Consider the following 16,885-nt stretch of genomic DNA (forward strand, 5'->3'; position numbering starts at 1 on the left):
GACCAATACAAATATCTGAAACCTATTATTATCCATAATTCAATTTGCTAGTTGAAGGTTTAATTTTATTTTGAGGGTGTTAATTTATATTTATTTGAAATGAGTACATTTAAAGTTACAAGAAGAAATTTGTGTGAAGCTTTCATAGAGCATGGAAAGCATATTTCAACGGCTAAAAATTTATTAAAACACGGATTGATTTATTGGAATCAGATATTTATTTATTTATTCATATTTTTATCCACTATAAATTATGATTAATAGCGCCCTTGAGGTGATTTTCACAAAAATTGCGCTAAATAAATTATCCAAACATTATTATTATTATTATTGAATATAATGTCACCTCACTGGGGTTACCCGTGTCGAGGACACTTTAAAAAAAAATGCGTTTGAGAAAAAACAACGAAGAATGAATAAACAAAAATATTTAACAAAATGTTCAGACAGTTTTAAACACTACGGATTTATGTTTGTAATTAATTTATGTACATTAATACTTTTTTTATTACGAAACGCACAATGAAAGAACAAAAACATAACATAAGCTATACATTTGTGGAGCAGTTGATTCAATATTGGTTTGGGCGAATGAGACAAACCATTTTATTTCTACCCAGCTCCACTATCCATTTTTTATAGCCTTTTTAAACGTTTTCTCGTTACTAATTGTTTTAATAGATAGTGGAAGTAGGTTATAGATTTTAATTTAATAATACCCAAAATCCTTTTGTCCGAAAGTGGTATTAGTTTGTATTTGTTTAGGTTGTCTTTGTGTTGAGAATTTAGTGAATATATTATTTGTATGTGATGTATTGTAGGGGTTATGTCTTTCATATGGGTAAAAATAGTTTTTGAATCTATATGTGAGTATTGTTTTAGCGTATAATTGCTTTGGTGTCATAAGTTGTGATTTGAGGAATATTTCTTCAGTAGATGTCTGTATCGGGACTCTGATTATTTTGATTATGGATTTTTGTGCAACAAATACACTATTTAAAACTGTGTCACTCGCACCACCCCATCCGATTATACCGTATCCCAAAATTGATTGGCACAATGCAAAATTCAGCATTTTTTCAGCTCTATAAACCTTTATCATGTGGGTGAGATTGACATTTTACAATAAGTAAAACATGCCTTAAATTAGTTATTTAACAAAGTTAACATAATAATAAAATAAAAACGTAATTAATCTAATTATCATTAACATAATAAGCAATATATACTAAAATAACCATAAAAAACATAACCAATTTATATAGACCTGTAGACCAAATTTCATAAACAGTACACACATTTCACCTATTTGGCTTGATCCACTCATCGATCCTTGCGCAACCCACCTCCACTATCCATTTCTTAATAGCAATTTTACATTGTGAGAACTTACTAATTGTCCTTATGGATAATGGAAGTAGATTGTACACTTTAACCGAGTAGTAGGCCAATTCTCTTTGACCAAAGTTGTTTTTATTTTTTGCAGCATCAGGATGGAGTATCTAGCAGCTCTTGTATTTGTAACGGAAGGTAGAGAATAATATATGAAGATTATGCATTGTACGTTTTCAATTTGAATAAAAAAACTGTTAGTCCCCAGCATGTCCAAGAGGAATGCAGTGGGATAGAGCCACGGAGCACCCTCATGAAGAGATACCCCAGCATTTTATGTTGACATTAACAGCACATCATCTAGAAAGTGTAATTATGTACATACGTGCCCAAACACGAATGCAAACAATCTCCAATAATGTTATCTACCTAAAACCAGCAAAAAACCTTAATGTATCTGCGTTTTTAAACTACAAATTGGAGAGAAAATTGCGTCTCATATCCGCCGTCATTACCGGCGCATTACACATAGTGTAGGGCCAAAGCACCAGTAAATGACCACCCCCCAGTAAATGACCATTGGTTAATAAAACACAATATAATAAGAATTGCTGCATGTGTCCAGTCAAAAAACTTTTAACACTAGAAGCTATGACAAAAACAGTAGGCGGACACATCTTTCGGTAAGAAACAAATCTATCAGTTTTGAACTGTGAGTTGTCAAAAGGTAATAGTGCGTCTTCCAGGAGCAAACCGTGTATGGAAGCGATTATGCACAGCTTACTATTATATTTGACTAACAATAATGTTTTATTGTAACTTTATTTACATTTATTTTAAATTATTTCCGCCGTTTGTATTTTTATCCTAATATAAATAATTATAAAGCGCACCCAGCGCCTGCGGTGAGCCAAAAAAACTAGCCGATTATTCCAGCTTATTTTTTCATACAAATAAGTATACTAAATTTTGAATGTATTAACCCCAGTGCGGGTTTTTTCTCTTAAGCTAGGGTTTCCTAGGACAGCGGTGCCCGTATCTTAACGGCCGTAGTGAACGGTGATGCGGTATATAGCAGTTGTAACGGGGACTAGAGAGTGGTTTCCTAGGAAAACGGTGTTATCAACACCATTTAACACCGTTTTCGTAGGAAATCATTTTCTAGTCACCGTTACGACGACTGTCCACCGCATCACCGTTCACTACGGCCGTTAAGATACGGGCACCGCTGTCCTAGGAAACCCTAGCTTTAGATTAAACTTGCAGATTACACAAATTATATAAAGATTCTTGATTTGGAAAACTGTATTTCAAACATTGTTTCTTAAGGACTATTTTTCTTTGAGATGGTACTTTTGACATAAGACCATAATTACTTTCATGCGTCATATTGCAGAACATATAGCGCTCCGCGCGGCCGTTTTTAGCACTATTAATAACTAGAACAATGCGGCCAGTTGACATTTCAATTGAATACCTAATATCGACTGAATTCATAATGGTATTTTTAACATATCTTTATAATATAATATATCACGAAGTTACATCGTTTGAGTTGATTTCATGGATGAGAGTTGTTGTATCACACAGAACCACAGAAAAATATCAATTTATAGTGTATATTACTTACATTATATTATGTACCTCCTATGTAGGTAAAAATTTTTTTTTTTTTTTAGCTTACCTGTTAATAAAATCACCGTTTGCCACTGGCGTCTTCCCGTCATTGTTCTGAGGTTGATAGTGATTTTATAAGGAAAGGTGTGGTAAGTGTTTTATTTGATGCTATTTCTTATGCAATTCTTTGAATATATCTATATTATAATGTGTTAGGGTGTTTTATAATGTTATGATGTAACTAAATCTGAGTATTATTTTTACTGGGGTAGTAGTGGTCATTCATTGGTGATTTTGCTATTTTTTTAGAGTAATATTAATTATAATTGTAATACTTGTATTTCAATAAAAAAGTAACAGTACTTAGAAAATTAATGTGTTTTTTATTGTTTTCTTTTATTTTGTACGCTTAAATAATAAAATTTATACATTTAATGTGGATTTCACTACAAGCTACATATTAAAAAATGCAAAATAATGTCATTTCATAGAACAAAACAACCAATTTCCTTCGAGTACCTATTAGAAAACTCCAAAATTGATGTAGTCAAGTCCATCAGAGATTTAGGAGTTGTTTTGGACTATAAACTGACATACAACGAGCATATAGATAATACAGTAAATAAATCACTGAAATTACTTGGCTTCATCAACAGAATATCCTGTGATTTTACTAATGTCCGTACAATCAAAACTCTTTATTGCTCAACTGTTCGCCCTCTTCTTGAATATGCCTAAGTGGTCTGGTCTCCATTCTATGTCAATCGCATAAATCACATTGAATCAGTCCAACATCGCTTGCTTCGAAAAATAGCGTGGATGCTCGGACTAGAGAGAGATAATTATTCTTATGCTGAAATAGAGTCAATGTTAAATATTTCTAGTCTACAAAAACGTAGAACTAATATTGACTCCATATATATGTTCGGCATACTAAATGGTATAATCGATGTTCCATAATTACTGGGACAAGTAAAATTCAATATTCCGACTCGTAGATTGAGAAACAATGAAGTACTGTTCATCGATCAGCATAGAACAAACTATGGCCTAAATTCTCCAATGACCCGCCTTTGTCGTATTGTTAACTCAAGACAGGATCTGGACTTTTTTGGTTTAGGTTTACAACGATTTAAACGAGCACTAAATAGTTCAGATCTTGTCTCGATGTCCCTATGTTTGTCAATGCTTCTTTCTTTTTTCTTTAAATGTTTTAAACTACTCTTTTATTGTAATATTTAAACCTTATAAATTGTATACATGGACAATGTCCGTTAATAAATAAATAAATAAATAAATAAATAAGCTGAACCTTTAACGGTCATTCATTGGTGCTTTGACCCTATAATAAATTAATGTGGCTTTACAGACTTATACAGATATAATAGAAATTATAAATACAATGTTCAGTGATGGCAAGGCTAACAAAAGGGTTACAAATTAATAATAAACTTTTTACTGGAGATGCAACGAATAGTGATTTGGCCGAGTACACAGGCAGAATGGTGAATGCTGCAGGACATAAGGAGTTTTAGTCCCAACACCTATGTTTGTACCATTTATATGCCGATGATTTGCAATTGTATATTCATTTCGAGCCCGTCGACATTGTCGAAACACATAGAGTAATGTCACTTGCACTCGACCATATCACTTCATGGACAAAAAAACATGGACTTCTGATAAATCCAACAAAAACCCAAATTGTACTTGTTGGTAGTAAACAAATGTATTCAAAAGTGAATTTTTCCACACTTCCTCTTTTCAAAATAGATGGTACAGAAATTCCATTCATGACTTCAGTCAAAAACTTAGGTATTATCATTCATAAGCATTTAGAGTGGCACGATCAGGTTAACGAAGTTAGTCGTAAACTTTATAGCAGTTTGCACTCACTTAAAAGATTACAGAATTTCTTGGCAATTAATGTTAAGCAAACATTAGTCCAGAGCTTACTTCTTCCACTCCTTGACTACGCGGATGTATGCTATCCAGATGCTAACTCTGAATTGCTTGATAAGTTAGAACGATTGCAGAATATTTGTATTCGTTATATCTTTAATCTTCGCAAATTTGACCACATAACCGAGTATCGCACGCAACTACACTGGCTCAGTATCAGGCATAGAAGAAACATTCACATTCTATCACTTCTTCACAATATTTTAAATAATCCCACTTCGCCTGTTTATCTGAGAGAGCTCATCCAACCTCTTTCACAACACGGACTATCTCTTCGTTCTAGTAACGAGAGAACCCTTTTAATACCCTGTCATCGCTCTAATTTTTTTGCCTCCTCTTTCACAGTAGTAGCCGCTCGATTGTGGAATAATCTACCCACTAATGTTAGAGACGCCCCTTCTTTATTTACACTTAAGTTGAGATTGAAATGTCACTATCTAAATATTTAAATTGTTCCTTTATCCTTCTTCTTTCCTTCCCATCCCCTCTCCTCTCTTCATAGTAAAGTGTTATTTTTTTTTATACATATATTTATTTTTGTTAATCTTTGCTTTTAATTTTTGTGTAAAATTGTAAGATTCAATATGTCCATGTATTTATAATTTTCTCAAACTGAACGGTTTGGGTAGGTAGGAAGAAATTGCCTTAAGGCAATATGCCCGCCCTTATATGTATATTTATTGTATATGTATATAAAGTGTCAATAAATAAAAAATAAATAAATATGCTGGAAGTGAAACGTGGAACTGGCAGAGGAAGAATAAAAACTGAGTGAACGCGGTTGAAATGCGATCTCTAAGACGAACTTAAAGTTTTGGAAATGATGAACATATTACAACAGTGATGAAGAACATTTAAGATGAGGTAATATAGAAGTCTAGGCATCTACAGGGCGTATGACCTGTCAATGGCTGGTTTAAGTGGCAGTGGAAGAAGTATAGAAATTGCAATTGAAAATCCACTCATCTCATGACTATCTCAATTTTTAAATATTTCACTAGCATACACTTTTGACGGTGTTTTGGCAAGTCGCTAATCCAAAAAACATTATTTTTAGAAATTTGTTAGTCTGGAGGCCGAGGAAAAATCAGATTGGTTTTTGGAGATTATATGTAAACAACGTAATTCATTAATGTCTATTTAACAAATTACATCTGTAACATTTTCCATCTGATTCATTAAAAAATATCTAGAAGGTTTTTAATGAGACAAGGAGGCTAAAATTTGAGTGGAATCTATTAGAAAATGTGTCCACGTACGTGTTAATTACAATTAAACTATAAATTAACATATTACAACAGAGATGAAGAACATTTAAGATGAGGTAATATAGAAGTCTAGGCATCTACAGGGCTGACCTATCAATTGCTGGTTTAAGTGGCCACATTACACACTGTATAACATTCACCATTCGGCCCATATTTGAACATCTATATTCCTTCAGTTCTTTCATCTGCTGATGTTTGTGAAGTAAAGCGCTGAAACCTTTAATTATGCGGGTGAGAATTATCTAATTGAATTATTTCACCTACATATTAGGCAACGCCTGAAAATGTTATTTTTTCAATTTCTATACTTCTTCATGGACCAGGTGGATTTATCAACAATATTTTGAGTTTGTCCAAATTTTTGTAGACAAGGACTGGATTCAACTCCCCGGGAGCTGTTAATATCAACATATTACAACAGAGATGAAGAACATTTAAGAGAAGGAAATAAGACAAATATAATGTTTTCAATGTTTAAAACATAGAATTAAGAGCCGCCAAATCATTTTACTCTATGGGACGCGTGCATAGAATTAAGAATAGTCCAGAAACCGCATACGCGCATCATACAGAAGGCGACTAAACTACTCCCTAAAGAGTAGTTTTACGTTCTGACCCATTAGTTTCTTTGTAGACGTCGCTCAGTACGAAACTCCCGATTTGAATTCAACTATGCCGTGTTGTGTGGTTTTAAAGTGTAGAAATACTGCTGAGATCACATGTCATGTGTAATTAGCAAATGCATGTGTAATTAGCAAATGCATTACTCAAAAATTGAATTATTTTTCTATCTGTCAGATTGCCAAAGAAAACAAAATGGACATTTCGTTAGTGTTGCTAGGGTAGTAAATTGTTTTACTCTTCTTTGCTCATCTAATGAAAATTGAATCTCTGAGTAACCAACGCCGCGGTGGACATTTGACCGACATTATCTTTAAAACCTCAAATATCATGAAATAAAAATATCAGTTTTATGAAAAATAAAATTGGTTTTATATTTTAAATTCAAAGTTCATTAATTCAATTACTCACATACTACACTAAGTCTACAAAACTTTGGACAAACTCAAAATATTGTTGATATAATTGATAAGATTAACAAAGGGTCTCCGAAATGGTTTGGTCATGTAGAAAGAATGGTAAAACGTTGGTGCGAAGTAGACTCGAGAGTGGCTCGATGATTTGGGGACCGTGTGAGTTGAAGTACTCTCTTATGGTGGAGAGGGTTCAGAAGACATTTCTTCGGTTTCTCTACATGAGGGAGTGCGGATATTATCCATGGCTTTATCCCACTGAGTTCCTCCAGGGTATGCTTGGTGACAGCAGTTTGAAGACTAGAAGGAATGTGTATTTAACAACGCACTTCTTTCGATTGTTGACAACCCTGAAATTATGGGGAGCATTAGCTTTTATGTTCCTGATAATTACCTTAGACAGCGTCAACATAGACTGTTTCACATTCCAATATACAGGACCAACCTGCCAATGGTTATGCCTATTGGAAAGGCTATCTCTATGTTGAACAATATCACTTTGGACATTGACATTTTTCACGTCTCTGAGGGAGTTTTTCGTTACAAGATTCTCTTACTTTTTTAACATATTATTCTTTGGATATTATGTATACTAATGTGTTTTTTTTATGTATACCTAATTTTACCTAATTATTTCTATATGTATGAATTAAGATATTTTATTTTGTAATGTACATAAATATGAATAAATAAATGATAAAATGATAAAAACAAGTATATATGGCGAAAATGAACGGAACGTGAGACGAGGACGACCAAGGAAGACGTGGCATGATCAGATAAACCAAAATCTTAAGTCTGGTCATGTCAAAAGCAGACAGAACCGAAGGGCGTGTATGACAAGATGTATGAATGTGGAAGTTGCTAGGAATGTATGCCAGGATAGACGCGTGTGGCGGTCCATTCTCTCTGCCTACCCCTACGAAGAAATGGTGTGATGGGAATAGCAGTAGTAGTAAGCCTGTAAATGCTTAAAATTCCATATTTTCTTCTCTAGAGAGTTTTTCATCTCTTTTGTAATTTGTCAATAGTACGTATATATTTTTAATGATATTAAAAAAAAGGTCCGTATTATTTTAGCAAATACATAAAATCTTTAGTAAACTACGTGGAGTATTATAGTAATAACAGCAATGTTTGGGAGTGTGTCGAAATGTCTGCAGACTGGCTGCAAAAAACAACATGTTGAGGAAATGTGGATGTTCAAACATAGGCAGAATGGTGAACGTTAAACAGCGTGTAAAGTGGCCACTTAAACCCCCCTATGTCTTGTGTCTCAATAAATGTTAAAAAAATATTGTCAATAAATAAGATAAAAAATGACAGGTCATAAACCCTGTAAATGCCTTCCATCACTTTCATTTGCAATTTATATTTAATCTGTTGACTCCTGTGAAGTAAAAGAGCTGAAACATTTATTCATGGGGGTGAGATTCAGCCAGTCTGCAAACATTTGGACATACTCAAAACATTGTTGAATTAAGTAACCGGTAAAAGAAGAAGTAAACGTATGGAGGAGTTGAGGAAATGTGGATGTTAAAACATAGGCAGAATGGTGAACGTTACACAGCGTGTAAAGTGGCCACTTAAACCAGCCAATGTCTTGTGTCTCAATAAATGTTAAATGAATATTATGAATAAATAAGATAAAAATGACAGGTCATAAACCTTGTAAATGCCTTCCAACACTTCTATATTCAATCTGTTTACTCTTGTGAAGTAAAAAAACTGAAACAATTATTTATGTGGGTGAGATTCAGCCAGTCTGCAAACATTTGGACATACTCAAAACATTGTTGACCAGTAAAAAAAGAAGTATAAGTATGGAAGAGTTGAGGAAATGTGGCTGTTAAATTATAGGCGGAATGGTGAATGTTACAGTGTGTAAAACAGCCAATGACAGGTCATAAGCCCTGTAAATGGCGGCCTAGTGGTCAAGACGCTTGACTCACGCACGGAAGGTTCCGGGTTCGATTCCCGGTGAGAACACAAAAAATTAAAATGTGATTTTTCTCAAGCCTGGGTGCTCTGTGATGTAATTCACCACTGTAATTAGGCCTCCTGGCCTGTTGTGGTTCAAAAAAAATATGTAAAAATAAAAATGTAAAATGTAAAAAAAAAAATGTAAATGCCTAGACTTCAATATTCCCTTCTCAAAAATGTCTTCCCTCTCTGTTGCAACAAATTTAGATTTGAATAACTCCCTGGGGAGGAAATCCGGCTGTCTGCAAACATTTGAACATACTCCAAACATTGTTATAGCATTTATTTAAGGTGATTCTAAACGAAAATATAAAACGAATTATTCATAGATGGCGCTTATAAACAATGCAATTTTTACGTTTATTTTCAATGGAAATTTCACAAAACTTGGTTTGCGGAAACTTTACACTATATTAATTGTGAAAAATACCATAGCAATATAATTTAGGTTCTTTTCACAAAAATAGGATAAGTTATTTTTTGTTTTGTACACCATTTTGTTAAAAAGAACTAAATTGTATTTGTATGCTATTTATTACTATCAATTTAAAGACAAGTTTCCGCAAACCAAGTTATGTAAAATTTCCATTGAAAATAAACGTAAAATTGGCATTTTTCAATAAAAAATTATAGAAGCGCCATCCATGAATAATAAGTTTGATATTTTCGTTTGGAATTACCATAACTTGTTTTTTCATCCATAATGGTGCATAGGGCACTGCAGGGTAACTGTTTTTTTGTTACAGCTTGCCCACCACATACCGCACACCGCATCTGAGGACATAAGTCTCCTTGGCGGTGCCCACATACACGCTCGTTGTCAAACGAGAAAAGCTGCCCGAAGGAGCTCTCTGAAGTCTGGTAGCCTTAGCATCTTTGTGCCGAAAGAAAGTAATCCAGAAGTACATAATATGTACTTCATTGGATTGAGAAGAGAGGGAAGTGAATTCTTCACTGACTGGGATTAAATTGATTGGGCATAATCAATGATTACAAAACTTTTTCAAAGCCTCGAAATTCTTTTTGGAAGCCACCAGATCTGTATATCTGACATGACCTAAAACAGGGCCACGGATAGTAGCGAGAAGCTCCATTCAGTAATCATAGAGAAGGGGAAAGGGACAAGACCACAGGATGTGTTCAGAAGATTTTTTCGTTACATAAAAAAACACAATTTTAAATACATCGGTAGTCCGATGGCAAAAGATCTGTAATTTTCAAAAATGTTCAGGAGAGCTAAAATACGACTCAATTTCAAGACTTCAATCCCCAAACTAAAATATTTTAGTGTTGTTTTTCTTAACATATTACGACAGAGATGAAGAACATTAAAGATAAGGTAATATGGAAGTCTAGGCATCTACAGGGCTTATGACCTGTCAATGGCTGGTTTAAGTGGCCACTTTACACACTGTGTAACATTCACCATTCTGCCTATATTTGAACATCTATATTCCTTCAATTCTTTCATCTGTTGATGTTTGTGAAGTTAAAGAGCTGAAACCTTTATTTATGCGGGTGAGATTATTTTTTCAATTTCTATACTTCTTCATGGACCAGGTAATTTATCAACAATATTTTGAGTTTGTCCAAATTTTTGTAGACAAGGACTGGATTCAACTCCCTGGGGAGCTGTTTATATTAACATATTACAACAGAGATGAAGAACAAATAACCATTCTAAATTATGGTACTTTTTTTCTTTTGTTTATATGTGTATTTACTGAGATATTGATTAAAACTTTTGAAAACTAAAAAACAGAAAAAATACAAATGGTCCCTCCTGCCATCTGACTACCGAAATATTTCATGTCGACCATGTCAGGAATCGAACCCGAGATCTCTCGCGCAAACGCGCTGACCACCTACACCACGAGGTCGACATTTTTAGCGTTAGCATTAGTTTACTCCAACATTTCGCGTGGTATTAATATTGAATAGCAGTAATAATAATTTTATTTACCTGCCTCAGTTTTTACAAACAAAAAGCGACTAAGTAGGTGAGACACGAACAGTACTGCACGCGAAGCCTTGAAAACCACAGATAAATACGAAAAAGAAAAAAATAACCTCCACAAATGTCAGATCGTGGAACGAAATTAACAAATTTCAAATTTGACAGACGTCAGACGAAACACCATTGACACATTTCCGAATTGCACAGATTTCGCCATTATTTGGCACTTGCGATGAAAAATAAAACAAATACAAAATGGAGGCGCGGGGACGGCGACGGAGGCGACCAACCGCGCGCGGCGGCAAAATGCTACTGAAAATGAACACAATTTTACGAATGTGTAGTTAAATCCGAAACCCAATGGGATTATAGCTCGATTACGGTGAGATTTCTACGATCTCTTGTCCATGATAAATTACGCAAGTTGTGTCGAGTCAATTTTATGTATTTGCGATATAACGGGTGATCCAAAACGTTGGATGTGGTCATTTTTTCTGTATTTGACATTACGATAGAATATTTTTCGCCGTACAAAATAGCATGTAATTTGAAAGAATAAACTATTGCATTATTAATACATCGATACGCCCTACAGAGTAAAATGTTTTAAGAGTCACAGGACCTGAAGTACTCACTTTTACTAGACTAGAAGTTTCTGAGATATCTCTACATGAGAGAGAGCGGATATTATCCTCAGCTCCACCCGACCGAGTTTCTCCAGGGTACGCTCGGCTACAACAGTTTAGAGACTAGAAGGAATGTGTATTTGACTACACATTGATATCGATTGTTGCTCGGTATGTTCGATAATCCTGAGATCATAGAACGTAGAATCATATTTGAATACATCGGACTGTGTCCAAAAAAACCCCCCACTTTGCCCTATTTTCGCCACGCGCATGCGTGAAGTCGTCGCGTAATGTTGCCAGATCGCGAAAAATATAATCATAACACAAATGTAAGATAGTCATATTAAAAATAAAAAAAAATTTGTTTTCTCTGAAATTTTATTGTACACGCTGAAGCATTGATTGACACAACAGAGTAAATAAGTAAAGGGTCATTAAATAAGAGTAATTTAATTAATGAACTTTGAACTTAAAAAATAAAACAAATGTTATTTTACATAAAAGGGGTGTTTTTATGACATGTTAAATAAAATTTGATGTTTTAAAGATAATGTCGGTCGAACGTCCACCACGGCGTTGTTTAATCCGAGAGGTCCAATTTCCATTAGTTCTCTCATTAGATGAGCAAAGTAGCGTAAATAATTTGACTACCCTAGAAGCACTAGCGAAATGTCCATTTTGTTTTCTTTGAAAAACAATTAAATTTTTAAATAATGCACTTGTTACTTACACGTGAAATGTATTGTGATCCCATCGTGTTTTTTTAAGAACCCAGCAGTATTTCTAAACTTTAAAACCACACAACGTGGTATAGTTGAATTAAAATCAGGAGTTGCGTACTGAGCAACTTCTTCGAAGAAACTAATGGGTTTAAACGTAAATCTACTCCTTTAAGAGTAGTTTAGTCGCCTTCTGTTTGATGTGCGTATGCGGTTTCTGGACTATTCTTAATTCTATGCACGCGTCCTATAAAGTAAAATGATTTGGCGGCTATATGAACTGAAGTTCTCTTTTATGATGGGGAAAATCCCAAAGAAGTTTCTGAGATATCTCTAGATCATGTCTCTCATGAGAGAGCGGGTATTATCCTCAGCTCTACCCGACCGAGTTTCTCCAGGGTATGTTTGGCTACAGCAGTTTAGAGACTAGAAGGAATGTGTATTTGACCACATATTGATATCGATTGTTGCGCGGTATTATCGATAATTCTGAGATTATGATGAGCATTGGTTTGTATGTTCCTGATAATTACCTAAGACAGCGTCAGCATAGATTGTTTCATATTCCGATATGCAGGACCACCCTGCCCCCTGCCTGTTGGAAGGGCTACCGCTATGCTGAACAACATCGCTCTGTAGCTCAATCACAAATAACTATCGATGGTCTAATAAGCGACGTGATAACAATTTCTCACCATGGTTGTTTATCGCATTCGCTATCACAACGCAACATCCGTAAACACCTAATATTAAATGTCAAAATATTTACGTTTCGCGACGCATAATCCTGCTGTGCAATCACATATTTGAATTTCACCGGTATAAATATGGAAAATATTCCAAAACAGCTATTTTCATTTATTTATTTATCACGCTATTCATTGCATTTAGCCGGCGGTTGGCAAGCCAAATGTCAAGAAAAGCAGTCGCCATAATAATTGTAATTTAATTTTCACTTTTTCGTATTAGATACTCTTTACTATTTTGCAAATGCATTATATTGTATTATTTTTTATAGTAAACGCCGATTTTTCGCCAGTGAACTGTATTTATTTACGAGGAAAACAAAAAACAAACCGACACCAGCGTTGACTTAGAGATTACACACGCGTCGACTTATGACTGCGATAACTTAAGCATGTTCATTATTGTCCATTGTGATCGCTCAAATGCTTAGCGTATTTTTAAGCACGTCGATAGTTATTTGTGATTGACCTACGGACGAAACGGACTTATTTCCACTAGATTTCCTTCTATACGAAATTCAAATTTGAAAATGTGCGGATCGTGACCAAGTGTTGCCAGGGTAAAAATAATTAAATTGACTTGCGTAGGCGATCTCTAACTAAAAGTGGGTACTAAAGAGTCGTGAATAAAGTTGAGTATTTCATATCCTCTTAATCGCGCTGGATTATGTCGGCTGGTGCGGATTGAGTGGCGCGAATTGTTAATCATGTATCACAAAATGGCCGCTCATTATTCTCAAACAATTTTATAATAATAACGTTCGGAAAATCATATCGTAAGAAGTTCACGAAGGTGCTTAGGTGTTCTTGTGCTCGTTTTAGTAAACTATCATATAATTATAAAAAAAATAATATATGTAGACTCCGGCAAGAAATGTCTATAATTTTTTTTAGACTGAGCAAAAGCTTTCTACACGATATCACATACAATCATGATAAAATGTCCGTCAAAAATAGGTTTACAAGATCGTTTACTTAGGTTGGTTTATAAACTATTTATGTGGTAGAACAAAACAAGTTAAAATAGGTAATTACTGGCGAAAAAAAAACATTGATTTCGGTGTACGGCAAGGTAGTATTTTGGGACCGATTTTGTTCATTTTACATACGAGTATTAATGATCTATGTCTGACACACATAAAAAATTGTGACATTATTGCATTTGCAGATGACACTGCTCTCAATTTTACAAGTGACAAATGGGATGAAACTTATTCTGCGGCTCAAAACGGTGTCAGTACAAAAAAAATGTGACTGGATAACAAACTCTTAACTTTAAATATTGACAAAACAAAATGCATGACATTTAGTAAAACCACAGTGGGACTGCCCACACAAAACTTTGAATTAAAATTTTGCTCTGAAATACTTAAATCAGTACACGATATAAAATATTTGGAAATAATCATTGATAAATATTTTAAATGTACAGAAAACATAGTAGAATATCTAACACAATTTTTTTGAAAACTTTCCCACATCTTCAAGTAGATACATAACATATTATCTCTAATTAAACTCAAACAATTATATTATATTTTATAAAACTCAATTATAACTTATAACCAGGGTCGGTTTTACCAGTATCAGCGCCCTGGGCGGGATTTTTACGGTGCTCCCTATCTTCCACCCCTTTAAACCCATAGGTACGAAAAAAGGCAAGGTTTATAATAAAGTAACCATTTATTAAAAAAATACTAATAAAATTGTACTTTTCTAGCCTTTCTATCAACAAACTCTTTTATTTAAATATTTAAGTTTATGTTTTCCGCAATTTTGTTTTCGATTGACGAAGATGCCAAGTTTGTCAATCTAGATTGAGATATTGTCAATCGTAGATGAGTTTTTATTAGTTTATGCTTAGAAAAACTCCTTTCCCAACTGCTACAGGTAGGTATAGTGATCAATATTCGTAACGCCATCCATACGTTTGAATACAGTTCTTGTAAGTTACGTTCTTTGATAAAATTCAAAACAATGACAGGATTAAACACATTATTTTGTTTATTTATTTATTCATATTTTTCGCTTACAAACTATAATTAATAATAAAAATAATGTGACCTCACTGGGGTTACCCGTGCTGAGGACACTTAACAGTTTAGTTTTTTAAAATTACATTTGAGAATAAACAAAGAAGACTAACTTAAAAAACAAACATAATTAACAAATATTCAGACAGTTTAAAAAAAAAGGTATTTATGTACATCTATACTATTTATATTACAAAACACACACTAAAAACAACAAAAACCTAACATAAGCTATACAGTTGTGGAGCAGTTGATTCAGCATTGGTATGGGCGAATGAGAATCCATTTTACTTCTACCCAGCTCCACTATCCATTTTTTTATAGCCTTTTTAAACAATTTCTCATTACTAATTGCTTTAATAGATAGTGGAAGTAGGTTATAGATTTTAATTGAATAATACTCAAAATACCTTTGTCCGAAAGTGGTATTAGTTTGTATTTGTTTAAGTTGTTTATGTGTTGAGGATCTAGTGATTATATTATTTGTATGTGATGTATTGTGGGGGTTATGTCTTTCATTTGAGTAAGAGTAGTTTTTGAATCTATAAGTGAGTATTGTTTTAGCGTATAATTGTTTTGGTGTCATAAGTTGTGATTTATGGAATATTTCTTCTGTAGATGTCTGTATCGGGACTCTGAGTATTATTTTAATGATGGATTTTTGTGTAACAAATACACTATTTAAATTATGATTAGGTAAAAATGATTTCAGACTTATGAGTTCATCACACAACATACAACCATCTATATCGGATTTAGAATCTACTGTTAATTTTAATTGGAAATTACTACAGAATTTGAGGTCTGGTTTTTCCGGAATCTTTTTTATACTGAACAGAAAAGGCCAAGATTTTGAGTACTCATTTAACTTTTCAAATCTTTCATTGAGTAAAATTAAGGTAGTGTCCAAAAGGCTGTAGAAAAACTCAACTTCAAATTCCTTTTTTGGAGAAGTTATTGGCTCATAGTAAGCCACTATAACAAGTTTGTCGCTAGATTTAAGAAATTTACGAGTAAGTTGGACTCGCTCGATGAGCGAGACGATAAAATGGGGCGCCTGCAGCGCCCCTTTATATCTGGCGCCCTGGGCGGTCGCCCAACCGCGCCCTACACTAACGCCGCTACTGCTTATGGCATAATAGGATGTGGGCCTCGTGGTCTAATGGTCAGCGCATTTGCCTACCCTGCAAGAGGTCTCAGGTTCGATTCCCAACATGGTTGATTTGATTTTTATTTTAAAAGACTGTTACCTGAAGCGTTAGACTGATCATCTTACCTTCATGTGCCCTTTGCATCATTAGGTGCGGAAAGGGGACGATGATGACTTTGAAAGACGTCAGTTCATATGAATCAACCGATGGTAAGACAGTTGTGAAAGAATTCCGGTTTATGGTACGTCAACGAACCAATCGGCAGAACTGGCAGAGAAGAAGCGGAAGAGAACTTGAGACGTCACACGCGGAGTAATTTCAGAAACGCAAAACTTTAAAAATTCATAGTGCTGATAATACGATATACATAAAAAAACACAATTTCCTCATTATGTCAGTATAGATAAGACGTGGTACATATTACTCAATTATGTCAGGATAGATGCATGTGGGG

The sequence above is a fragment of the Micrasema longulum genome, unplaced genomic scaffold (assembly GCF_059751315.1).
Source record: "Micrasema longulum isolate JH-2025_06_02 unplaced genomic scaffold, ASM5975131v1 h1tg002489l, whole genome shotgun sequence".
NCBI classification, from domain to species: Eukaryota; Metazoa; Arthropoda; class Insecta; order Trichoptera; family Brachycentridae; genus Micrasema; species Micrasema longulum.